The sequence below is a fragment of the Chiloscyllium plagiosum genome, chromosome 30, assembly GCF_004010195.1.
Source record: "Chiloscyllium plagiosum isolate BGI_BamShark_2017 chromosome 30, ASM401019v2, whole genome shotgun sequence".
NCBI lineage: Eukaryota > Metazoa > Chordata > Chondrichthyes > Orectolobiformes > Hemiscylliidae > Chiloscyllium > Chiloscyllium plagiosum.
The window spans coordinates 19,773,466-19,799,024 of NC_057739.1; the positions used below are offsets into that span (position 1 = coordinate 19,773,466).

At 41.8% G+C, this 25,559-nt stretch overlaps 1 protein-coding gene and 1 long non-coding RNA gene across 2 annotated transcripts in view; both read right to left on the bottom strand.

The window, feature by feature from the left end:
- The window catches only part of LOC122564778 (P2Y purinoceptor 4-like), a 23,182-nt gene extending 16,169 nt beyond the window's left edge, over positions 1-7,013 (bottom strand). The window contains exon 1 of the mRNA XM_043719993.1: positions 6,994-7,013. The gene's annotated coding sequence lies outside the window, so the exon portion shown is untranslated. The remainder of the gene's footprint in view (positions 1-6,993) is intronic.
- A 5,055-nt stretch (positions 7,014-12,068) lies between these two features.
- LOC122564780 lies at positions 12,069-23,205 on the bottom strand. Its single transcript, XR_006315998.1, has 3 exons — positions 22,689-23,205; positions 18,690-18,930; positions 12,069-13,354 (listed from the first exon to the last, which is right to left on the bottom strand). It is a non-coding gene; the product is annotated as an uncharacterized LOC122564780 (long non-coding RNA).
- Positions 23,206-25,559: the final 2,354 nt, after the last annotated feature.

Sequence of the window (25,559 nt, forward strand, 5' to 3'; positions counted from 1 at the left end):
AGTCGAAGGAGGGTGTCAGTGGAAGGGTACTGGTTGGGTCGGCGGGAAAGGAAGAAGCGGAGGGCTTTGAGTCCTTCGTGATGGGGATGGAGGTGTATAGGGAGTGGATGTCAATGGTGAAGATAAGGCGTTGGGGGCTGGGGAAGCGAAAATCATGGAGGAGGTGGAGGGCGTGGGTGGTGTCCCGAACGTAGGTGGGGAGTTCTTGGACTAAGGGGGACAAGACAGTGTCAAGGTATGCAGAGATGAGTTCTTAGAAATTCTTCTTCATCTTCTTCATCTCAGTTCTAAAAGGCCATGCCTTCACTCGGAGACTAGGCCTTTGCATCCTCGTCTCTCCTACTCATGGAAACATGTTCTCTGTGTGCATGCTTTCCAAGCCTCCGAGGATTCTATAAGTTTGAATAAGATAACCCCTCATCCTTCTAAACTCCATTGAGTACAGGCCCAAAGTCCTCAAGCACTCCTCGTATGACAAGCATTTCATTCCCAAGATCATTCTTATGATCTTCCTCTTGACCCCCTTCAAGACCTGCATGTTCTTCCTTAAACGAGGGAAGTGTATCACCTCACAGTTCCTCACATTGTATTCCATCTGCCATTTCTTTGCCCACTCCAAGCCTGTCCAAGTCCTTCTGCAGCCTTCCTGCTTTCTTAACACTACCTATCCCTCTACCTACCTTTGTGTCATCTGCAAACTTAGCAACAGTGCCCTCAGTTTCTTCATTCAGATTGCTAATGAATAATGTGAATAGTTGTGGTCCTAACACTGAACTCTGTGGAACTCCACTTGTCACCAGCTGCGATCGTGAAAAAGGCTCCTTTATCTGCTGTCTGCCAGTCAGCCAAACCTCTATCCATGCCAGTACCTTGCCCCTAACACTATGGGCTTTTATTTTATTTGATTCATTTCCAATAGTCTGGTGTTAACTCCTAATTTTCAAGGTTGAGCAACATTCCACCAGTGATCTCTTGGTCCCGAATCATTCCAACATTAACAGATCTATTGCTGAATGTCAACTGTAGTTATTTAGTGACTTACACACTTTAATTGGCAGTCTCATTGTAGTTAAATTATGTACTGTCAAGTATTCAGCCTTCAAACAGTTGGAAGCCAGTTTTGTTTAGCTCAATCACTTCATTCTGTTGCTCAGAGACAGTTGTGGGTGGTGACACTTGATCGCTCACTTTCACGGAGAATAACCTCATATAAAACCTAAGACTTCAGAGAGAATAAAATGAACAACAATTTCTGTGCCCTGACAAAGAGTAACTGAAAAATAAAGAAGGAAGGAGAAAAGTGCAGGACAAAAAAAAGGGAGATTTTAAAATATGAGGCTGCAGTTACATTGCCGAGTGTGATGCTGGAAAAGCACAACAGGTCAGGCAGCATCTGAGTTACATTGCAAATATATATTTTGACTTTTTCTTCTTGGCATGTGAGCGTTGTTGGCAGGATCTGCATTTATTGTCTGATTTCCCTGAGTAGTTGATAGTATAAACTAACTGCTGTCATGTACCGGTACAGTTTTTGTTCTTATTGTTTTTCTATATGATAATATAAAAAGATTTGCTACATAGTGGGCTACATAGTGGGCAGCACGGTGGCACAGTGGTTAGCACTGCTACCTCACAGCGCTAGAGACCCGGGTTCAATTCCCGCCTCAGGCGACTGACCGTGTGGAGTTTGCACATTCTCCCCGTGTCTGCGTGGGTTTCCTCCGGGTGCTTTGGTTTCCTCCCACAGTCCAAAAATGTGTGCAGGTCAGATGAATTAGCCATGCTAAATTGCCCGTAGTGTTAGGTAAGGGGTAAATGTAAGGGTAAATGTGGGTTGTGCTTCGGTGGGTCGGTGTGGACTTGTTGGGCCGAAGGGCATGTTTCCACACTGTAAGTAATCTAATCTAATAAGAGGCCACTTTGTCCATCATACTCATGCTGCAAGGGAAGTAATTTGATACAACTATTAACTATTGTTCGGCTGTATAAGCCAAAGCAGGAAGGATGCTAGATTTCCCTCCCTAAAGGAGATCAGTCTCTTAGTCTGAAAACTTCATGATATCAGCATTTTTCCAGAGATCATGAATTAATCAGGTTGAATATAGAGTTGAGAAAAAAATTGGCGATTTCAGGTTAACCACTATAAATTTAATAGGAAGATCAGGAAATTTAGGAGGAATCCAATGACCTTGCAACCTGGAATGAAAATATGGAGAAACAAGTGACAGTTTACAGCCAGGAATATAAGAAGCCCTCAAATGTTTGCTAGGGAATAATTCATTATGGCAAAATAAAACCCATCTAGGGTACTGAGGGATGAAATAGCAATAAAAGGGAAAGACACGATTGAACCTACAAATAATCTTTCCCTACAAATATTTGCAAAAGCTCTTTGCAGATACTAAACAGAGAAGAGGATTCATCAAACTTACCAAAGTTGTTTTTGTTATAATCTCTCTGAAGTCTTAGGTTTTACATGGAGCTACTCTCCATGAAAGTGACCAATCAAGTGACACCACCCAAAACTGTCTCTGAGCAAAAGAATGAAGTGACTGAGCTAAACAAAACTAACATCCATCTGTTTGAAGGCTGTTTATTTGACAGTACATCCTCTGATACATAGCTTTTATAGTCATTCTATTTAACAATAAACCCACATTCAAGGTTAATGGGCCGAGGATTTTTTTGCAATTGCGTCATTTAATCTTTAAGATTTGCCGTTAATGTTACATTTACAATGCATTGAATATAAAGCTGGAGGTTTTCTGCCCCTGTACACATGTATTTCAAAAATACCAGAGTCACCTCCAACCAAGAACATATGAAAAAGCCTGTACTAAATCGGATCTTATTCACTAATGAGTTTGTTGGCTGGACTCTTTCATTAGATCTCTCACTGGTTACTAAGAGGCAGTATTTGGGAGCAACCATCTGGTGCACTTCATCATTACTGTACACAGAGTGGAAAAATTGACACATTAATCAGCTTATATTCACAGACAGCAGCAATAATTCTGAAATGGAGACATAAAGGGTTTCAAAAAAATGTAATAAATAGGAGCAGGAGAAGGCATGTTGAGTCTTTTCATCATTCAACATGGTCTTAGCTTATCTTCAACTTCACCTCTACTTTCCAGATTGCTTCTCATATTCCCTGATTCTCAAGGAGACCAAAAACCTACCTCTCCCAACCTTAACTATATCCAATGAATGTGCATGCACAACCCACTGGGCTAGTATACTTCCAAGTTTCACAACCCTTTGAGTGAAGAAATTTCTCCCCGTTTGAATCCTAAATGATTGGTCTCTTAACTTGAAAATGTTCCCTTTCTTCTGTGTTACAGCCCATAAGAGACCATTCAGACTGTCGTATATGTGCAAGCTTTTTGCAAGAGCAACTCATGTAGTCCCACTTTCCAAACCCTTACAAAACCTTTTCTCCTCAGGTGTTTATACAACCCTCTTTTGCAAGTCAAGATTAAACTTCACATCATACTCTCTGAGTGGGCAAAATCTTGGGATAAAATTGTAAAATATAAGCTTATACATTTTAGCAGGAAAACTAGAGGAGCTGAATATCATTTAATTGTGGAAAGACTGCAGGAAGCTGCAGAACAGAGAAATTTGGGAGCCGTCATGAATAAATTACAAAAAGTTAGCATTTAGGTTCAGCAGGTAATAGGGAAGGCAAGTGGAATGTTGATCTTATTTTGTAGGGAATGGAGTATAAATATACAAAGATCTTGCTAATAATATACAAAGCACTAGTTGGACCAAACCTAGAATATTGCAAACTGTTTTGGTCCCCTGATATAAAGAAAGATATATTGGCGTTGGAAACAATCCAGAGAAGGTTCATTAGATTGATCCTGGGTATAGAGAGATTTTCTTATGAGAACAGTTTGAGTAGTTTGGACCAACTCATTGGAGTTTTGAAGATGAGAGGCAACCCTATTGCAATGTACAAGCTTCTTAGGGGCTTTGCCAGGGTGGATGTGGAGAGATTGTTTCCTCTGGTGGGAGAGCCTAGGACCAGAGGGTATATTCTCAGAGTAAGGAGTCACATGATTACGACAGAAATGGGGACAAATTTCTTTTCTCAGAGTGTAGTGAATCTGTGGAATTCTTTATCATGGGGTCTGTAGGTGCTGAATAAGTTACATATATTTAAGGCTGAGATATCCAGATATCAGACCATTGGGCTGCTCTCTCATTAGAAACAACTGGTGGTAGTTTTACCTGAAGGTCACCATGCTTCCAGTGAGAGGAGAGGTTGAAAGGAGACTCTTCATGATAACCTCAGCCAATGCAAACCGTGTGTTATGAAAAATCTAGTTTTGATAATATTAGCCAGTCACAAGGTGGAGAGCGAGATTTGACCACATCTTTGGAGAAACTATAAACATCTTTGATAGGGAAGGTTCCCAATTCACAGCATTTCACAGGAGCAGTACATTTATGTAATGTACAAGTAAGTGCAATAGAAAAAGAGAAGTACATCTTTAAAGAATGGCTTCTGCAAATTCTAATACCAGTAATATGTTAGCTCCTGTCGACCACAATGTAGGATATAATGGCTACAATCAACCATGGAGATTTCTTTCAGGTTTTTATTTCCTTCTTTGAAAATATAGTTGGTACAATAGGATGAATCTATGTGCGGAAGCAACGCACAGGTTAAGAGAGGGAGGTGGCATGACAGAATCAAGCATGGGGAAGTCTGTCAAAAATCAGGAACCACAGTTCTCTGGATTCTGGGTATGTGAAATAAAAATAGAAAATTCTGCACTTAAACAACATGTCTGGAGAGAGAACCAGAGTTCATTGACCTGACTGTTCAATCTTGTTTCTCTTCTACAGAGGTAGTCTGACCGGCTGAGTACTTCAACATTTTCTGTTTCTCGTTCATCGGAAACTATTTGTGTTCCCTGATGAGTCAATGGTAATTTTCTTGTCTTCAGAATATTCACAGAATGTGTGAGACTGTGGGCTGACAGTTTGAGCTTCATGGGTTATGGAGGAACCAGAGGAGCTGACTGCTTTCATTTGTTATAATAAAAGATCAGATTCCATTAAGGTCATTTTCCAGCTTTTGGCCCATAGTCCTGGAAGATACTGCAATGTAAGTAAAAATCTAAATGCTGCTTAAATATTACGAGAATTTCTAACTCAACCACTCTTTCAGATAGTTGGTTTCAGACTCCTTCAAATCTCTGAGTGAAAACATTTCTCCTCAACTATCCTCAGTCTTTTAACTCTTACCTTAAATCTATGCCCCTGTAATTGACCCCTTTATTTAAGGAAAAAGTAGCTTTCTATACCGTATCTATACCCCTCACCAACTTATGCACTTCTACAAGGACCCCTCTCAACCTTTGCTGTTGCAAGGAAAACAACCCCAGCCTATCTAATATTTCCTCATAGCTTGGAGCCCATTCAGCATCCAGGTAAATCTCCCATCACATCTCTCTCGTGCAATCACATCATTTTGATAATGTGCTGATCAAAACTCAAGTTGCGGCCAAACCAGTGTTTTATACAGTTATAGAGCCATAGAGTTATACAGCACAGAAACAAACCCTTTGGTCCAACCAGTCCATGCTGACTATAATCTCTAAACTAAGCTAGTAATTGCCTGCTCCTGACCCAAATCCCTCCAAGCCTTTCCTATTTAGTTACTTATCCAAACATTTTTTAAACGTTGTAATTGTACCCACATCCACCACTGCCTCTGGAAGTTCATTCCACATGTGAACGTCCCTCTGTATAAAAAAGATTTGCCCCTCATGTCCTTTTAAAATTTCTCTCCTCTCACCTTAAAAATGTCCCCCCTAGTCTTGAAGTTCCCCATCTTCGGGAAACTCCAACTACCATTAACTCTATCTATACCTCTCATTATTTTATAAACTTCTATAAGGTCACGTCTTAACCTCTTACTTTAGATTAGATTAGTTACAGTGTGGAAACAGGCCCTTCGGCCCAACAAGTCCACACCGACCCGCCGAAGCGCAAACCACCCAGACCCCCATTCCCCTACATATACCCCTTCACCTAACCTGCATATTTTTGGACTGTGGGAGGAAACCGGAGCACCCGGAGGAAACCCACGCAGACATGGGGAGAATGTGCAAACTCCACACAGTCAGTCGCCTGAGGTGGGAATTGAACCCAGGTCTCTGGCGCTGTGAGGCAGCAGTGCTAACCACTGCACCACTGTGCCGCACACTTTCCAGTGAAAAAAATCACAGCCTATCCAGACTTTCTTTATGACTCAAACCTTCTGTACCTGGCAACATCCTGTCCAGCATAATCTCCATATTTTGTATTCCATGCCTTGGCTAATAAAGACAAGCATTCCACATGCCTTCTTAACCATCTTACCTACTTAGTCAGCTGCCTTCAGAGATCAATGTACATGCTCACTGAGGTCTCTCTCATCTTCAGTACTTTCCAGAATCCTATCATTCATCGTGTAATCTCTTGCTTTGTCTCACAGTTCTCCGGATTGAATTCCACTTGCTCAAACCAGTTGATAAAAGCAAATTACTGTGGATGCTGGAATCTGAAACCAAAAGAGAAAATGCTGTAAAATCTCAGCAGGTCTAGCAGCATCTGTAAGGAGAGAAAAGATCTGACGTTTCGAGTCTAACTGACCCTTTGTCAGCTTTGTCAAAGGGTCAGTTAGACTCAAAATGTCAGCTCTTTTCTCTCCTTACAGATGCTGCCAGACCTGCTGAGATTTTACAGCATTTTCTCTTTTGCTCTAACCAGTCGTTTGACTTCTTCCTGCAGTTTACAGCTGTCTTCCTCACTATTTACAAACCTACTAATTTTCATGTTATTCCCAAACCTCTTGATTACACCAGCTCCACTTAAGTACAAGTCATTCACGTATACCACAAAAGGCAAGGGCCCAGTACCAGGTCCCATGAGATCTCACTGGAAACAGACTGTCACAGAAACAGCCCTTTACCATCACACTTTGCTTCCTACCTCTCAACTAAATTTGGATCCAATGTGCCACTTTCTCTTGTATTCCATGGGCTCTGACTTCCTTGACCAATCTGGCATGAGGGATCTTATTAAAAGCCTCGTTGAAGTCTTTGTAGACAATCAAATGCATTCCCCTCATCAACACTGCTGGCTATTGCCTCAAAAAAGTTGATCAAATTTGTCAAAGACAGCCTCCTTTTAACAAATCTGTGTAGATTATCCCTGATTAATCAGAATATCTTCAAGTGCAGGTGTATGCTGTCACTGAGAATTCTCTCTAATAATTTCCCCACCACTGAGTTTAGACTGACTGGCTCAATCCCTTATAGATTAGATTAGATTACCTACAGCCAACAACTCCACACTGACCCTCCGCAGAGTAACCCAGCCAGACCCTTTTCCCTCTGACTAATGCACCTAACCAATGGGCAATTTAGCATGGCCAATTCACCTGACCTGCACATCTTTGGACTGTGGGAGGAAACTGGAGCACCCGGAGGAAATCCATGCAGACACAGTGAGAATGCGTAAACTCCACACAGACAGTCACCCAAGGCTGGAATCGAACCTGGGACCCTGGTGCTGTGAGGCAGTAGTATATTGGGGAGACAGGCCGGCTACTTGCGGAACGTTTCAGAGAACACCTCTGGGACACCCGGACCAACCAACCCAACCACCCTGTGGCTCAACACTTCAACTCCCCCTCCCACTCCACCAAGGATATGCAGGTCTTTGGACTCCTCCATCGCCAGACCACAACAAAACGACGGTTGGAGGAAGAGCGCCTCATCTTCCACCTAGGAACCCTCCAACCACAAGGATGCTGCCTGACCTGCTGCGCTTTTCCAGCAACACATTTTCAGCTCTAACCACTGAACCACCGTGCCGTCCCATACTCCCTTACTCCCTGTTTTTTTTTAATAATGGGACAACGTCAGCAGTTCTCCAGTCGCCTGGTACTCCAAAGAGGATTTGAAAATTTCTTGAAATTCCTGATATCGATATCTGCATTGTCCTTTTCTATTATGAAAACCAATGCAAAGTATACATTGCGGTGCTGCATGTCTCAGTCTGTACAAGATTTCGTCTGTGGACCCTACGTTTCCCCTGGTTAATCGTTTGGACTTACATTACATTTTTAAAAATCCATTGGATTGTTCTTTATTAGAATTAGATTCCCTACAGTATTGAAACTGGCCCGTCAGCCCAATAGGTCCACACCAACCCTCCGAAGAACAACCCACCCAGACCCATTCTCCTATCCTATATTTATCCCTGACTAATGCACCTAACACTATGGGCAATTTAGAATGGCCAATTCACCTAACCGACACATCTTTGGACTGTGGGAGGAAACCAGAGAACTCAGAGGAGCACACGGGGAGAATGTGCGAACTCCACACAGACAGTCACCTGAGACAGAAATTGAACCCGGGTCCCTGGTGCTGTGAGGCAGCAGTGCGAACCACTGAGCCACTGTGCTGCCCAATGACTACCCACCAATTTTACCCACCAATGCAGTAACATGCATTCTCATTGCTTTCCTAATTTCTTTTTTAAGACCCTCTCACTTGGCATTTTTTATATTCCTCCAAGGACTCTGCAGTATTGAGCCTTCGCTGTCTGCCTTAAAACTTTTCATTTTTTCTTCATCCTAACCTTTGTACCCCTTGTCATCCATGGCTGTCCAATCGTGGTATCGCCTTTTGACTTTAGAAGAACATCTTTCATCTCTATTCTTGCTCTTTCCTCCTTGAATGTCTCCCATTGTTTTGACAGTTTCCTCACTGCCTGGTTGCCTTCTCAGCCAGCACTTCCTTAAACTAGAGGATGACCATGGTTTAAAACGAGCTAGCTACGAAGCATTCAGCCTTCTGAACGCCCTGCTGATGCTCACGCTGTGAAACCCAGAGCTGGATTTGCTCCATCTGGAGACACCTCCTGAAACCATAGTCGTTGAGATTGCCAGCAGCATCCAGGATGTCTCACATTGTGCAGAGTGTGTAAACCACAGGTCACAGCTTCTCAGATATACTTTAGCAAAATAGCGCATGGATCCTTTACTCTTATTTTACCCTTGCTCCTACATAAATATGGACTAGAGAAATCTTGTTCTTGTTTATGAACAAAGTCCCTCCGCCACTGGTTTATCCACTTCTCTGTGAGGGTCCATGCCTCACTCGCTCCTCGCAATGACGCTGTTTAATTACAGGGCCGTTAGCTTTCCTGCTCCCCTCAACGATGCTGCCTGCCTCAAGTCCTCACCTGATTTGCTCCTCTCCTGGTTGAAATTAGTATCTTGTACAACATTCCCAAGCTGATGGCAATGCACTTTTGTTTGCCTGTTGATATCTAATACAGGTCTTGAACAGATTGCCTACTGCCCAGCTGAAAAGTCGTTGGATTTATCAAATGGTTTAGCTGAGAATATCAGAACTCACACTGTCCAACCAATGATAAAATGCAGCCTTTGATTGTATTCTAAATCATTGTTCTTCTCTGGAGTTCTATCAACTAGTCTAAATATTATATTGTTCTTGAGTATCAAATGAATTGCATGGCAGAGCCTTTATTCAAGGGTGGGCCCAATGGGGTGTAATTCTTGGTCCCAACCCCACTGTATGGCAATCAATTTTACATGAGCAAGCCCGTTTGTGGTCAGGGAATGTGTTGAACACTCAATCGTGTGCATCAATGACAAGGAGTCAATTTATCAAGGAGGCAACTGCCATTATTGTACTGACAGTTTAAGAGGGGTTCGAAGATGGAGAAGCTCAAGGGCACTGTGTATTGAGCCATGGCCTAAGCCTAGAGCATTGCATTGTAACCTGGCCTTAAGAGAGTGGTGGGAAAGGTGGAGGCTGAAAAAGGGGTGAAGGAGAGGAAGAGATTGCAAGGGGAAGAGGGAGCAGAAAGCAATAAGGGGGAAGAAAAGGAAGGAGGTTATAAGGGGCTAGGGAGAGACGGGAGCCACAAAAGACAGAGAAAGATTTAAAGTTGTCAACAAAGATCCAGGAAAACCTGAAATCACTGAATTGAGGAAATCTTTGCAAATGAATGTAGAATCTCTAGCTAAAGGCTGCTTAAATTTGTAATTACTAAATGCATAAAATTAAGTAATGAGCAATGTGTCAATTGTTAAATTTAAATCTAGAATTGAGATCTAAGATGAGAATAGTGACTATCTGGTTAAAACATTTTAGCTGTGGGATTACGCAAAGGAAACACATAAGCTGTGACCTCAATAGTCTATGAATGGGGTGTTTAGTGATTTTTTTGTGTGTAAGCCATTTATTTTGTGGAAACCGTTGCTAACTTATGCCTCCATCTTGTGCCAAATACTGAGATTATCTCGGAAATTGATGTTTTCCTCGTGCATTGTAGTTTTGGAGGGTTGATAATTCTTCTCTGCAAGTCCAAACACACCTTTACTCAACTCCAATATAGAAGTTATTGATGCTACTTGACTGCATCAGCTAATAAACACATGCTGCATTCCTCTGTTCTATAGAGTCTCAAGTACATAGAAAAGACACTCAACAGTAGCTGTTGAGGAATTAAGAGTGAGGGCAAGTTTGGGTATAAGGGGCCTGGAAGCACCATGGCCCGTGATTTCTATCTCTGGTCCTGCTTATGGCAAACCCAAGCTAGGACAGCAGAAGCACATCTTGAAACGTTTAATGCTATGCTCAGTGGAGGAAGCAGTTGTAACATCTTCATACCTGTATTAAGGATTGTGTCTATACATCAGCACCCACGTCTTCACCAGATAAGCTTTGCACCTTGCAATCATCACTCCTCTTCATTGTCACAAGCTTTATGAACAACTGTGGGACCTGTAATTGTATCCATAATGGGACATAGCTGCAGGAATCTCATCTGGTGGTTGCATACTAGTTGAACATTGATGAGTTGCATCACTTCCAGTCCACAAATGATCATGGTGGCCACTTGGTGACCTGGACAACACCATGCACCTGAGGGAGTCCAGTGATGGAGGCAAATCTCAGTGGCTCACTGGCGGTGAATTCAGGATAATCCCTCTGAATGTAGATGCATCCTCTGAACCAGGGCATCCACCACCTCCCAAATGCTGTGATAAACCGCTGACTGTGAGATACCAGGGAGTTCAGCTGCTTTTCAGAAGCAAAGATGTTTGGTGCCCTAATCACTGTGACAGCAATTGGCAGGGCACACTGATGCCACTAGCAAGGAGTGCATCTAACTCTGCTGCCACCAGCCTTGATAGATGCTTCCTTCTGAAACGCCAATATTGCTAATTTATTGTCAATATACCCAATGTGTGGGATATTACCATTGTTTTTTGCTTGCCTCTTATCCAGCACTTTTCTTCCCTTGGGAACAATGGCCTGAACTTGCTGTGGCAGTAGCTGCAACTCATCACTGTTCAGGCGCAAATCCAAGTAGTTCAGTCTCATCTCCACATTTGGTCTCTGAAAGTGAGATCACAGCCGCCTGGATCCACCTGCTACACCCCCACAGAATTACTCACCTCGAGGTGCCACAGTGCTTGCAGAGCGGTCTCAGCAGCATTTAAACACTCAAAGGCCACTGCATTTCACAGTCTGGATGGTTCTCTGAGCCATTTCCATTTAATGTTATTGTACTAAAAGGATCCACTTCATGACTAGACATCCACTGATCCCTATGCCTACAATCGAAAAAAGCTTCCCACCCTTTCACTAGATAATAAGTTTCTCACTTACAGGCTAACGTTCTGACCTTATACATTTTTATATCCTGCCAGCATACAAATCCCAATGCCTCTTCAAATCACTGGGAGGCAGGACTTGCTGTTTTGGATCTAATTATCTGGGTCAAGAGTGTGGCGCTGGAAAAGTACAGCAGGTCAGGCAGCATCCGAGGAGCAGGAAAATTGATGTTTCAGGCAAAAGCCCTTCATCAGGAATGGCTAATTATCTGGATCCATTTACCTCCAACCAAGGACTGAAAATGTACTCAATGAATAGTGAAATATAAATTGGCCAAATATATTGTGCACTAAATCCATATAAATTAGAATAGACATTGAACTCTAGATCATTGAACACAGATCTTTAATAATTACATGAATACACATCCAGAATCAAAGGTATATTGGAAAGTAGAAGTTTGGATGCTTTTTTTGTGACATTTTCACAAATCATGCAAGACTCTGCTGACATAGCATTTTTCATCTTTAAAAAGCACTGAAGTCATTGGAATCTTGCATTGTTTGGCAACATTTTTCAAATAAATTATTGACTAAATAATTTGATATTTAGTCCAGTGCTACTGTGAATTTCTCTGCCTCATTAGATTTCTATGTTTTAATATTCACTATTGTAAATTAAAGAAAACATTTTTGCACATTTTACAACAGAAACAACATGCATTTATTAAAAACAATAAATAGTATTTGAATATGTATTCAGAACTAAAGGTTCGACATTTTCTAATAGTAGGTTTGTGACCGGAAGGTTACCTTCAGTGGTTCTTTAAGACTAGTTGACATGTATTCCAGTAACAGGAAACATGTTTGATGTGAATCTTAATGTATGCTACATATTTATGGATGTCAATCACCCTTGCTTAAAGACATATGAGTAAAATAGAATTCCAATCATAGGCAGAGACTTTGTTTCTTCCTCTGCATTTGAATACTGATTTGGCATGGCAGCATATAAACTGAATTTAAGCTTTCAACTGTGGACTACCAATGTGTGAAATGGGAGGTCAGCAGTCCCTTAAGAGTTTTATTTCAAATTTGTCATTCCTATGTGTCCTTAGGCTTTGATATTTCTCTTACCCTTTTCCAGTGTTGCACATGTTCAAACGGGATGCTCCAAATTAACACAATGCTGGAAATATCGTGTGCTGAGAACACAAGGCTTCCTGACAGAAAGTGGTAAGAAGCACTGTTGTTTAACAATGGCAAGGAAAAATCACACTACTGATAATGGCCCCAACTCTGTCATATGTAATAATATATTAACGTATCACAGCATACAGAATTACAATAAATAATACAAAGTTGTTGATTTCTTGTGCAAAAAAGGTACACATTAACATTCCTATTGTTATCACATGATGTGTTTCCTTTGTAGAGACGACATGACACTGTAAGGTTGTTAGATAGCATCAACACACCAAGGCAGATATTGGCAGCTCCTTGGAATCACTTAGTCACACACACATTCAGAACATGATAGACTCCCAGGTTGATAATCAGTTCTGATTTGCATTTTGTGTTCAGGCTTTTCTGACTATGCGTCCAGACTTCTTCCAATCGCGGAATTTCTCACGTTTTGTATAACGATTCAGAGATCTGGAGTGTGTTAAACTTCCAGATTTCACATGACTAAAACAAGACAGATGAACAACATAGCAAAGTCAGGCTCAAATGCTTCACATTAGAAATTAGAAAATGAAGTGTGGTGATTCTTAAGTTGGCAATTACAATGTTATCGCTTAAAGAAACATTAACATCATTGCCTTTCCGTTTGGTCTGTCAAAATTCCTGTACCACAGCTCAAAGCTAAATGTTCAAATTCAATTAATTAATACCTTATTCAAATTTACACAATAGAGGAGAATGACTTCCTTCTGTGTGGTATGTTTATGTACTAGGGAATATTCTTAATTAGACAATGTGGTAAATTAGTAATTTTAATCATAATTGAAAGTGAAATTAACTTTCAGTGACCATTATTAGTATGTCCCAAGAGAATTGGGCACCACAGCAGTTTCCAGTTATGACAAAATTAGAGAAGAGTTCTATAAGAACAGGAATGTATATTTGCTGATGAAAGTACAAAACCCTTACACCTAACTCAGTCCAGATTGAGGAAAATGACAATTATTAAAGACAAAGTTAATTTAATTATTAAAGACATGTTGCTTATCGATGTACTCCAATCGTCTCAATGCTTGAATCATTCATTCTGCAGGAATGTTGATGTGTTTTTACAGGGCTTTCATATAAAGCAAAGACAAAACAGTAATCTAGGCAGAATTGGTTTAAATAGTGTTCTGAAAGTCTGCTATTTCTGACAGTGGCACTGATAAAATTGGGGCAAGATGGATTTCAGCACTGAAGACATGTTGCTGAAAAAGAAAGGCATTATGGATTATCAAATAAATACGTTAGCTCGCTAATTTTGAGCTTAGAGCATTGTTAGGGTTGAGACACAAAGACTTTTGAAAAGAGGAGCTTTTTTTATCATGGCAATGAAATAATATGGCATGCAAAATTCAGTTTCCCTAGTTTTTGAACCTCCAAAAGGATATTAGGAGGAAAGCAAGGACATAACTTCATAGAATTCCTACAGTGTGGAAACAGGCCATTTTGGTGCAATAAGTCCACACTGACCCTCCAAACAGTGTCCCTCCAGACCCATTCCCCTACCCCTATTACTCTACGATTTCCCTGACTAATGCACCAAGCTAATGCACCCCAGAAGACTATGAGCAATTTAGCATGGCCAATTCACCTAAACTGTACATCTTTGCACTGTGGGAAGAAACTGGAGCACCCAGAAGAAACCCACACAGACACAGGGAGAACGTGCAAAGTCCATACAGACAGTCGCCTGAGGCTGGAATTGAATCCGGATCCCTGGCACTGTGAGGCAGCAGTGCTAACCTCCAAAACACAGTGCCTTGACAATTCCTTTAAAACAGCTCACAAAGACCTGTTCCCTAAGAGGTCTCAATAATAAATATGGTACAGCTTTAGGAAGTTGTCAGTCAGTGTACAATACAGACCACAATACATTCATTAACTTGCATTCTCCCATGCCAGCAATAATGAGCAGAGCCAGTAAATGGCAATCTGCAAGGCATAATATAATCAACACAGCAAGGACGTAATAAAAGGGAAGTGCTGATCTGAGCAGCACCCATTTTATAAAGTTATTAAGCACCTGGACATTGTTCAGACATTGTCAATACTTTCATCCTGACATAGTAAACACATTCCAGACAGTGGGATTATACCTAATTTGCTTCAGTAATAGAGATAATTTATATTTATTAGTGACTGCAAAGATAATTTATAATTCCCTCAAAGCATTTTCCTATTCCAGAAAGATCTTCTCTGATCTAAAGAATGAAATGCTAGTTGCAGGAATTAGCATTAGCTGCTTTTCTAGGTCTCCAGTGCTCTACTTAACCATTTTTACAGTTCACTGCAGCAGGCAGAACTCGGTGGAGAAGATCTTTATCAGACCTTCACCATCATCAAAGACATTGTTTAAAGATTCTCAGAAATTACTCAATTCTGAAACATATTGTTATTCTCTAGTCAAGCAATAGCTATGTTTTGGATATTTTTTAATCAATCTGTTCAGAGACACACCTCTGGAGCAGGGCTTGAACCAGGGCTCCTGGCTCAGAGATAGGGACACTACTACTGTGCCACAAGACCCATTAGGCTGTGTTTATATTTAACATTCTTCTGCTGATTTTTGTTGCTCTTATGTAATTTAAGTTATTGCACTCAGTTGTGTTTTCACCCTACGATCTGATGGCACTGCGATTTGTGAGTAAATGAGAGATCAAAAGGATGTTGCAGGCATATGTTTTGTGATGTGTAACATATGCTTACAGGCATGTGTATTATCAAAGGGGTATATTGTAGAAGTTGTGACACACCACTCCTCCTTTATTTGTTAATTTAGCGTAAATAAATTATGAGAGCCAAGAAGTGGCCTCCTGATATGTCGAGTCAAAGATAGATCGCTCACCACTTAATCTGTAGAGGGGTCACTCCTCAGTAATGTGCAACATTTCTGGTGTTTCTCCACCAGCGCATCAGGACTTGTACTAAGATCCCAGCTGTGGAGATTAGCTGCACAGGGGTCTTGGCGTGTCCTAAACTTGTTCAAGGACCACTCTCCCTGTGGTCATTCAAATTTGTTAGTGACTTCTATTGTTTCCCATTGTTTGACCCCAAGTGTGTCTGCTGGTAGATCTTGTTCACTGAGTTATTGGTTTTATATCATGGGGAATACAAGCTTACTTATAGAAATGATACCATTTGTGACCATGAATAAAAAGAGCTGTGGTAGAGCTCAAATTGTTACCTTGTGGATGAGGAAGGATATTTATCCATCCAAGTTCATTCAGCTTAAAAAGAAACATTTCTGATAGCATTCTAATGGTTTTGCTTCCAATGCTGACCAAATGCTAACCATCTTTTGGTTACAAACACAGACGCATTTTAAATGTGCCTTTCAATAATTTGAATTTGTGGTTCTTGTTCTATTGTCACATTCTAGGTAAAACTAGTCTTGCATTGTTTTATTTTCAGTGTCGACTCTAACATGGGTTGCTATATATATATGTATATGGAGTTAATAAACCTCAAATGACAGAGAGTATTTCATGAACACTTCACTGCATTAGTTTTAATGAATAAGCCTGGCAGCTGTTGGGTTCATGGTGGGTACTTCAATAGAGATTTATTTCACGAATGCCTATAAAGGTCTTAATAATAACACAGCAATTATCCAGTCTGTCAGTTACAAAATAGCCCAACCACTGAGACTGTCACCATGTAAGGTGAAACATGTAATTGAACATACTTTGGGAGGATACTAGATTTTATAAGCACAAGATATGAATATTTAGTTCGAGGGCATTGGCTGCACAAAGAGGTCTGAAAAACAATTTCTTTCAATTTTCTGGTAAACCACTATTTATTTATTATCTGATAGCATTAATATTAGAAATTATTTAGTATACAAAATAGTTTAGTTGCATTGAATGACACCAGAAATCACTTTGCTCTAGGTTCTTTGTGCAACAATGATCACATTGACTATTTGAGCTGAGCATTGCATCCTACTATTAACAGACTGTTTCTTTTCATCCTCCGAAAACCTATGGCTATTTGTGTCTTTGCCTCTGTCATGTGCCTGTTGTTGCTGAAACTCTTATCATCTTCATCACCTCCAAACACTTCATACCAGCCTCCCAAACAATATCCTGTATAAACTACCAACCAAGATTTATTTCTCAATTTGTCCTGTTTTCTCCTCACCCTTCTCCTATTTGCACAATTTTCTCCAAAAACATAAGAAGTAGGATTTAGAAAATAGGCTATAAGGATTATTGAGCATGTGTTTTCATTCAATAAAATCATGGTTTAACTTGTATGTCATCTCCATAACCCTTGATTCCCTTTGTGCCCACAAACCCATCCATCTCAGTCTTCAAATTACTTTATGATCAAATATTTATAATACACCAGAATTGAGAATTCTAAGTGTTCACAACTTTCTGAGTGAAATGTCACCTCATCTCAGCTTAAACAGTCACAGGCACCCCTCCCTTACTTGAAAGCATTACCTCTAGTTCTGGCCTCTTCAGCCAGGGAAACAATCTCTCAGCATCTATCTTGTTAATGTCTTAAAACATTTTTACTTTTCAAAGAAATTGATTTTCATTATTCTAAACATTGAAGAACTACTCATTTTCTACTCATTGGGTAGCCTTCTTTTCTCAGGAATCAATCTAATGAACATTTGTAAGTCGTGTATGTTCTTTCCCTGGATATGAAGACCAGAATTGTACACAGTACTTCAAGTGTGGTCTCACAAAGGTTCTATGTAACTGCAGCAAGGCTTTCTTGTATTCTTCAATTTCCTAGTAATGATGGCTAATAAACCTTATTTATTGATTGTTCGACTTGTGTGTTCACTTTCCTTTTTGCTTCTTTAACTCGATCATGTTCACTGATGGGTGTTGACTTTGTAGCTGTCCCAGAACTAGATTGCAGAGCACTTTCCCGAAAAACATATTCCTTGCTACATCAGTTGAAAACATGACACCTATTTCTTCATGTACCTGACCCTATAACACAAGCACCTTTCTCAATCCTGTCACTGTCTTGCAATTGTCAGACTGCTTGCTCCGTAGTGGATGAGCAGAAATTTCCTCTAATTAAGTATTGGGAAGGTTGAAGCGATTGTCTTTGGTCCCTGCTACAACCTTCTCTCTCTCTATCACCAGTATATCTTCCCCTCTCCTGCACCTACCTGAATCAGACTGTTTGAAGTCTCAGTGTATTGCTTGACCTTGAGATAGGCTTTCAGCTGCACATCTGCACCATCACCAGGATCTCTTGTTTCTGCCTTTGTAATGTCACCTGATTCTACTCAGCCTCTGTTGAAACCTTCATCCAGGTTTTTGTTACTTCTGTCAGAGTCTGGGAAAGGGGGCACCATGACTGGACAGGATGCACCTATTGGGGCTGCTGTACTCAGGTTGGGAGGGGGGCTCTGTCTCTCAGTCAGGAACAACACCCAGATTTTCCCTCCTTGACCCTGTGTCTTCAGGTTATTGAATAATCTGATCCTGATCCATGTTACTCCATGTAAACTTGGGGTCATCCGAATTTTTTGCCAGCCCTATCCTAATGAGCACCAGATCTTATTCATCAATCCTTGCCTGATATAAATATGAAAACATGTTGAGAGTTTGAGGCTTTTACATGAGCTATATAAAATGTAAGTCCTTTCCTAAAACATAAACAATTGTCAGCTGGCGCCATACAATTCTACTGTCAGAACGATTCTGCATCTTCAGTGATCTTCAATAATCTGAATATTTCGAGTAAACATTTAGAGTTTGATTTAACTCAAGACAGATGTTTAGTTGAGGAAACAACATACTTGCTGATAGAGACTCACCTGGAAGACCAGACGGGACGGGCTTGTTTCTTGGGTTTGGACGCTTGCCTTTGATATTCCATCCAGCCACAAACCAGTTCGTGAATGATCATCACGTAGAGCAGGAAGATGAGAACTCCCGGCTCCATCCTGGGATGCTGAACATTCGCTGCATTTGACAGGGGAGGCATGGAGTCAGGCTGGGGGTGCCGGTACGGGCGGGTGCCTGGGAGGTTGCGATTGCCCTGATTCACACGCTGAGCTGAGAGAGAAAGGAGAGCAAGCTTGGCAAAACCTCCCTGAGAAAACCAGAGAAGCGCCGCCGGCTGTCACACAACACTGTCCAAACACCCTGCCGCACAGTTCCACTGGGAAAGCAGGTTCCAATGGAAGCGCTCGACCTGAACAATTCCTTCAATAAGGACATTTCATTCCCGCAGAAGTTGCTGGAGAAACCGTATGTTCAATGCTGTGCGGGTTGTCTAACAGTTAAAGACAGGGAAGAGTTGCTGGGGAAATAAACAATAGGGTCAGCTGTTTAAATATTACCTATCCCTCTGTAACTCTGAAGTGAAAGGGAACTTGTAGATTGTGTCAGTTCTACACATACAGTGTGCTGTAAACCATTGTGTTTGTATTTAAACTTTGACGATAATCTGCTAATCCATAATTTGTTTCGCTGCATGGGCCAGTAAATGAACTTGCCTATTGGTGAATATAAACATGAACGGCGTTTAATTGATGGCAGGAAAATAAGGGGAGGGTAATGTAAAATGTTCATGGAGAGATGTATATACGCTGCTCTGTGCGTGACTGTATTTGTGTGGACGCTTTGTATCTATCTGACAGCTGGGCCTGTGGATGTATGAGTGTCTAAATGCATGTGCTCATATCTGTATGGCGTTTGTGTATAGGGAGTGAGTGTATGTATGGTTGTCTATATGTCTAAGAGCTGGGTCTATGGATGTGTTTGTGTGTAAATGTATGTGCACATATCTGTACGGTCTATCTGCATAGAGAGTGTGTGTGTGTATCCCAGTGGAGGGCAGTATTAAGAATTGCCTGCGCCACTGGATTGCTGGTGAGTTTGGGAACCTTGTTTGCTGATTCATGTTGTGATCCTTGAGGTGGGATGAAAGGCTCATGTCGTCGCCATGGAAACAGCTGGAATTGCTGAGCCGCGGTACATGCTTGAACTGGCTTTAATTAAATCGAGGGAGAGGTGAACTGAACCTCAAACTGCTGCTGCTGCTGTCGCTGTCAATTTCTGACAGAGCTTATGGAAAAACAAACTTCAATCCCAATCAGCCACCAGGACTGAAATGAGCGTTCATTCTGTGTACAGATTCAAGCACCACGGAAACGGGCCATTGCCCGGAATGTTCTGCTTATGTGCTGCAGCTCTGCAACATTGCGGGTCCCAGCATTACTGGGAACCACCATCTACCTCCTGGTGCCACAGGAGGACAGAGCCACAGTACCCAATGATCTGAGTTGAGTGCATTAACCCCCCAAAGTGCCAACATGAGGATTTTTATTTTCAATGCCCTAATTGCTGTTAAGATATTGAATATTGGCATAAAAGAACATTCAATATAAATTCAGTCCGATAAATGCATAATGTTCCCCTCCAATCTTGCGCCTCGTTCCTCATTTAATTCTGTCATGATTTTATGTGATTTTCCCGTGTATTTATCTTAGAGACTCTTGGGCGGGGTGGAAGGTGGAGAATAAACATAGATTAAGTCTGTTACGAAACAGGTCGCTCCACAGGAGGGACTTAGCTGATTGAGAGACTCTCCTACTCTTACTGCCTGCCATAGATATCTAAGATTTACAAGGTGAAAATCAGCCCGCTGTTTGAATGTACCTTCCACAGCCATCAAATTGTGGAACAGACTCAAACCTGGAACTTCCGGCTTGAAGCCGTGATATTACTCTCTGCACCACAAAGCCTCTATGTTCATAGCTAGCTTCCGCTTAAATACATCTAACACTGTACCACTTCCCACACGCGGTGGGCGGTCTCCTTCCCCTACCCTATGCCTGTGGTATGGTTATCCTCAAGCTATATAAAACCAATTGTCTCTCAATCTCTCTCCAATGGCGAGAGATGCCTGTGGTCCTTTAGGTTCATACTATGCACTACAGCCAGTCTCTCTGTGGCAGGACAACAGGTTCCACATTTTGGCCACTCTCTGGATAAAGGAGTACTTCCTGGTTTCGCTGTTAGATCTCTTGGTGACTCCTGTACTGTTGGCCTTTAATTCTCCCTGAAGTGGAAGCATGCTGTGTGTCTAATCTATCAAAAACTTTCATCTTTCTAAAGATCTTGATTAAATCACATCTCAACCACTTTTTCTCAATAACATATTCTTACCAAACAGGCTAACCTCAGTTCCAGTGTCATCCAAGTGCACCTTATTGCACACCCTCCTCACTATCTCCTTGAGAGATGATGATTAGAGTTGCATGGTTCTCCAACTGTGGCCTAACCAAGGGTCTCCTTAACGTTAGCCTCACTTTCTTACTTTACAATCCCCCCCCCGCCCCTCTGGAAATGAACCCACTTCTGGGCTCCCTTTCTCATGGTCCCGTTAAGCTGTGCCACTGTTTTAGTGATATAGATATTCGTATCCCTTTGCTCCTCTACCCACTTTTGATTGTTATTTTCAAGGTGATCTGCAATCGCACCAAATAGCACATTTCACTTTGATCTGTCTTGAATTTCACAAGCAGGACGTCGAGATCTTTAGTCAACAAGTCCAGACAGGTTATGTCACACCTTGGATCAAGTGGGACTTCAATCCTGGCCTTTGGGCCCAGAGGTAGTGACAATACCACTGTACAAGAGCCCTCAATTTGCAAATTATATTCTCATACTTCCAGGCTATCGGCTGGTACAGAGATGTAATTCAGATTGAAATACTCTGGAAGAAATTATGATTTATGAGCTATCAATGTAATAGCATTTTGTTTCACTTTGACTAAACATGAGGCGGGGCTTCAGTCCAAATGGTTGTTCTCAATTGCTGCTTGTGAAAATGAAGATGATTAGATTGGATTCCCTACGGTGTGGGAACAGGCCCTTTGGCTGGCCCACACCGACCCTCCGAAGAGCAACCTACCCACACCCCTACATTTATACCTAACACACCTTTGGAGAGGAAAACCTCAGTTGTTAACTAAGCCACGCCAGACACAGACAGACTGAGGTCGGAATTGAACCCGGGTCTCCGGCGCTGTGAGGTAGCAGTGCTCGCCACTGAGCCACCGTCCCCCTACTAGCCTGGGAGGGAATGCACATTATTTCACTTAAGTTAAGCCATTTTACATCCATTCCTCAAGTACAAATCGGTACAGTGGAGCCGGTGTGAATGAAATACCTCGCGGAAACTTCTTAATTTGGTTAAACCATTCCAAATGAATATTGTGCTGGTTCAGTTGTTATCTAAGCCAACACATATAAAGCGCAGCGTCAGAGCAGAACTAATCAATTACTGATCGCTGTTTTAAACACGGCCAGACAAATGATGTGCAGGCTGACAGAAATCCTATTTGCCGTCGAGGTACTGCCTCCACTTTCGATTATTGGCTGAAATTAGTATTTAAAAAAAACGTTTAGGAGGCGAGTTGCCAGCACTTCATTACACACGGAATTATTCTGTATTATAAAAGGACATTCATATACACGGACACTTTCCCCTGTGTTCTACCATAAACCCTGAATGCAGTATGAAACGCCCCTTCATTCCGGCCCGGTAATGTTGCCAGAGTGGGGTGGGGGAACACACTAGCTGGGTCGGGGATGGGGGAGCTCCAAAGACAGCAGAGCCAGCTGCCCCCCTCCCATGTGCTACAGCGAGAGACAGTCAGACACTGGTAACAGCTTCTGAGACTGCAGCACCTCACCCTTGCAGCAGCCCTGCGCCCCTGGGAAAGCTCTCGTTTCTTGTCCCCAACCCTCACGCACAATGACAGGGGACACTCACACATCTCCCCGGGAAATACAATACAAACCATGCTCTGACCCGCTGTGTGTGGGTTATACCGCACCAGATAAGAAGCGGCGGCTGGGATCCTGGAAGTTCCGAAGCCTCTGGAGAAGGTGGAGAGAGATGGCCACTATAATTACAGCGCCCACTCAGTGAGGGATAGACCGTGCGAAGCGGAAAGGTGAGATGCTGCAGTCTCGGAGTTGCAATCGAGAGTGAGTATCCTGTTAAAACAATGCCGGGAGGGCGGTGGATTGTCTCGGATGTTGCTGCTGGCTCAGGACTGAGGTTGAGACACTATTATGTGTCTCGCTGCATTTCTGTGCATCATTAGCACAATTCGTTCGCCCATCTAAGTAAGTGTAGCACCTTGTGGTTCGTAGCCAGATCTTTCAGTCAAACTCTAAGCAAACATTTTTATCAGTAGATCAACCTTTGCTATTGCAAAATACTTGTTAAGTACGAAAAACAATTAAAATAAAACAACAGGAGCCTCGGGATATTAAACCACATTTGCAAGACTGTTTTCTTTCTGATAATGCTCTCGGTATTTATTTTACTCTTGAAGGTTTAAATGCTTGTTTTCTTCAGGCTGGTCACCATGGCAACTGGGAGCACAACTGGGCGGCATTTTAAGCTTCAAGAACTGGGGAGATGGGATTAAAAATGAGAAAGGGTCAGGGAGGGGTAGCAGCAGACACACACAATTCCCTCAGCCCACAGGCTCCTGGGGGTGAACTCTCGGCCTCAGATTGAGATGTATTCACCCCGTGGCATCTGATCAGCCAGGACCTACAGGACTTCCAGAAGACATTGGAGAAAGTCCCACATAAAAAAACTAAGATAGAAATCCACAGAATTGAGGGCAAATTATTGACACAGCTGGGAAATCAGTTGGAAGGCAGGTGAGAGAAAGTTGGCAGGGAGGTACTCGAGTTGGCAGGATGTGATCAGTGGTGTCCCAATGCACGAGGCAAGGCATCCTCACCTCATTTGCAAGCAGGAGGCAGAAGAGGGAAGACATTCAAAACTGACAACCCATCTCACTGCCGGATATGGAGTATAACATTCTGACCTAGGCCTCTGGTCAATGGGTCAAGCTACTGTGGAGTTGGTGATTCATCCTGACCAGACCTGTGCTGCACTCAACCAGAGGATCTCAGACAGCTTCATGCTACTCAGGTATATGACCAATGCGGTGAGATATGTTGGACACCTACCTCATCAGCCTGGACCAGGAGAAGGCCTTTGACAGTACACAGTAAACCTGCAGGATGGGTGTGCTCTCTGGAAACAGGATCTGCAACTGGATACACCTCAAGTTCTCTTCTTGAAAGCTGATCTGACCCATGGTGCCTTACAAGTAAACATGTAAACACTGAAGAATATTCTACCCCCTTTTGCAAAAAAAAGTGAACATAGACAGAGTAGCACAGAATAAGCACAGGAGCAGGCCCTTTTTCCCACTATGTCTGTGCTGACCACAATACTAATCTAAACTAATCCCACCTGTTTGCACATGCTCTGTATCCCTCTATTCCCTGAATGTTTATCTGTCGAAAGAACTCAAACTTTGCTCACATTTCTGCTTCTAACACCTCCCCTAGCAGTGCATTTCTGGTACCTACCATGCTCTGTGTAAAACAAAACTTTGCTTGCACATCTCTTGCACATCTCTTTTAAAGTTTTCTCCTCTCACTGTAACCCTATGCCTCCTACCATTTGATCTTTCCACTCTGGAAAGAGACTCCAAATATCCACCCTATCCATGCCACTCAGCATTTTATGTACTTCAAACAGGTTACCCCTCAGCCTCTGACACTCCACTGAAAAGAATCAAAGCTTGTCCAACTGCTCCTTATAGCTGAAACACTGCAATCCAGGCAACATCCTGGTAAACCTCCTTTGCATGCTCTCCAAAGCCTCCATAACCTCCCTACAGTATGGTGTCCAGAACTGTACACAATACTCCAAATGTAACCTGACTAAATGCAGTTGCAACATGACTTGCCAACTTTTCTATTTAATGCCTTGACCGATGAAAACAAGCATATTGTATTGCCTTCTTTACTACCTAATCCACTTGTGTGCAATTTTCAGACAGCTGTGACTTGGACCCCAAGATCTCTCTATATGTCAATGCTCCTAATGTTAATTTTCCTCTTGCATTTGACCTCCCAAAATGCATCGTTTCACACTTGTCTGGATTAAACCATTTCTCCCCCAACTTTCCAGTTGATCAATATGCTGCTACACCTTTGATAACCTTCCTCATTATCAACACTTACAAAACCCAATTTACCAAATCAACTGAGAGATAGCTCATACATAAACAGGCATGATAGTACTCATCTACTTGTAATAACATACACTAACATAGATTTTATGTACATCTGTACATATGTCTGTATGTTTAATGTTGCTAACATTGGTACACAATTTTTAGTTAAAGTGAATAGCAAAACGCTGAAAATTCTTGAGAATAAAATGGCACTAAAGAAAATCAAAAAAATTCATATTTTGGAGTAAGCCAAAATCAAAGAATTTTAAAGGATCAGATACATCCACTTACACCCACTTGACAATTCTCAAAGATTAAGGTGCTCATTCTCCTCCTCTTGTCCGATACACATTTAAACACTTCTTTTATAAGTATTCATTTTTCTATTTAAAGTTATTATGATTGTTGCTTCCATTACTGTTTTGGGCAGTTTCTTCTTTCATGCCATTTGTGATGAATTAGTACTATATTGCCATGCCTTCACTGTTATTGGGTCAAAGTCTTCAAACATTCTTCAAATAGCACTTTGGGTGTCTCTTCACCCTGGAACTGCAGCAAGTTAAAAATGCAGCTCACCACCATTCTCAAAGACAATTAGGCAATGTTTACTGCTAA